We start from the raw sequence: 2,709 nt of genomic DNA, 5'->3' as shown, positions 1-2,709 counted from the left end.
TGTATTATAGTACGTATGAATTTATTTAGCTTTTATATTACAAAAATTATTTACCGATGACTCTATAAATATTATTTTACAAGAAATTAGAATATTTTATTAAAATTTTTATTTTATTCAAATAGTTGCAATATCATTTTTAATAAATGTTTTAGACACCCAAATTTATTTTAAATTATGAAATATGTGTTTTCCACTCATCTACTACATTTTTAGTTGGGTTCAAAAAATTTTGAGAAAAAAAGACGAAAATACCCTTGTGAGGCGAAAATTATTTTTTCATGATTTTGAAGGGGAAAAAGCTTAAAATTCTTTAAAAACGAGGTTTGACGATGATTACTCACGGGGGAGATGAGAAAAATGGTACTAAAGCCTTGCGGGGTTCCAGTTGGCACTCCGGGTAACAAATGTCTACAGAGACGTCGCGGCGGTTGTCACGGGCTCGAGAGGAGTACCAGGTCATGACACATTCATTTTGACAATTGTATCAATTTCGTCCCTCTAACATTTTTTATTTAAATTTATCGCTATGGTGTTGATGTCAGCACTCGAACTCAAAGTGCCACGTCACCTTTTGTGCTGACATGGTATTGCCACGTCACCTTGACACACTGATGTGGCATTGCCTTGTCACACTTCAAGACTAGGTTACCACGTGGCACATCAAGATGTTGACATGTGGTGCATCATGAGGCTAGCATGCGACGTTCTTATTCTTCAACAGATTACATGCTCTAGTTGAGGTTCAAACCTAAAACCTCTAGCAAGTTTGTCAAGATCTTTACCACCACACCTAAATCCTTACTCATAATTATATCTTGCTTTTGTTTCTTTTTTCTCCTTTATTCTTTCTTAATTTTTTTTCTTTCCCCAAAATTACGTTATTTTGGAGCCTTCTTTTTAGGAGAAGAAAGTTTTACAGGGTTTTTATAGCCAAAGTTTTTGAGAGTGTAAAAAAACTCCAAAACAACATAGTTTTGAGGAAAAAATAAAAAAAAATAAGAAAGAAAAAGAGAGAAAAAAAAAAGAAATAAAACACAAGTAAGATATAATTATTAGTAAGGGCTTAGATGTGGCGGTCAAGACCTTGATATATTTGCTAGAGGTCTTGGGTTATAATGTTTTGAAGAATAAGAATGTCACGTGTCACCCTCATGATGCACCACGTGGTAGTCCCTTGATGTGCCATGTGGTAGCCCGATTCCAAAGTGTGACATGGTAGTGCCACATCAACGTGTCAAGGCTACATGGTAGTAGCAGTGCCATGTCAACGTGTCAAGGTGACGTGGCACAACCACGTCAGCACTCAAACTTAAAGTGTGATGCACGTCACCTTTTTTGTCACCTTGGCATGCCGACGTAACAACAAATTTAAATGAAAAATGTTAAAAGGATTAAATTGAAGTAATTTCTAAAATTAAAGGACTAAAATGTTACGATTTTAAATAAAGTGACTAAATTGAAAAAAATGTCCTTACACGGAGATTTTCCTAGTATGTTGGCTGGCAATGGCAAGTCATATATATCATCATTTCTAGGTTTAACTCAAGTCTTTTTGTTGCTATGTTTTTTTCGTGGGAAAGGAAATACTGGTGAAGGGTTAACGAGTCGTATATTATTAGGGTCTGGCAATATATATCATTAGGTTTAACTAAGGTTTTTTTGGTATCATGTTGCTTTGATGGGTTAAAATTAGTAATATGCAAGCTACCTTGCTCCTCTAAAGTTCGACTAGTATATATATATATATGTATGTATATTAGCTATAGAATGTGTACATGTATATATACACATGTGAAGTACGTTGGACTAGATTTTAAATTAACATTTTGCTTTATTACACCATCTCAATTGGTTGCGGAGAACATTTGTTGTTGGTTCAATACACACAAGCGTGCATGTCGTACAAGTAGTATAATAGTAAGTAAGTATCATCTCCATAGGGAATTGTATATAAATTCTTGCTAATTACTAAAATTTAGCACCATAATCTTATCCAAGTAAATCTAATTTTAAAAATTAATTAAAATTAAAATTAAAGTAACAAACTAAATTAATGAATTAATGCTAAGGAATTTCTAGAAGTTCAGTAAAATGGAGCCTAAGACTGTGGAAGTACTCTACTTTTCATTTGGATTTAATTTCACTCCTTATACTTATATTAATAGATTGGTTGCTGGCCTAGAGTCCAAATTTATCTACAATTCTCTGTTGAGATATTGTAAACATACTTATCTTAACCAATTTTCCATATGTCTATATAGATTAATTAAGGTCAGTTCACTAAGCTTATACCCTAATTTTGGCTGCACATGGCATTTAGCTATATTTCTATTCTAAATACTAATTAAATCACCTGTGCTCTAAGTGAAGTGAACACATGCTATTCAAATCCTTGGTCTATTCTAAATTCCCTTTGTTAAGTTACATTTAGAGACCCAACTCAATCTAATTGTTGATCAAGCAATTAGAAGCAATAAGCATTGATTTGAAATAAACAACATAATACCCATTAATATTGAGTAAAAGGAAATTAAAGTATCTAAGCTACAAGTAGAGATTAACCACAATCCTAGGAAAAAAAATTTAGTTCAGCATATTTAATTCAAAACCCAATATTTTCAGAAAAATGTTCATTTCTACAATAAAAGAGAGAGAGAGAGAGAGAGAGAGAGAGAGAGAGAGAGAGAGAGAGAGAGAGAGAGAGAG

This window comes from Theobroma cacao, chromosome 4, assembly GCF_000208745.1.
Source record: "Theobroma cacao cultivar B97-61/B2 chromosome 4, Criollo_cocoa_genome_V2, whole genome shotgun sequence".
Taxonomy (NCBI): domain Eukaryota; kingdom Viridiplantae; phylum Streptophyta; class Magnoliopsida; order Malvales; family Malvaceae; genus Theobroma; species Theobroma cacao.
This window is presented reverse-complemented; position numbering follows the sequence as displayed.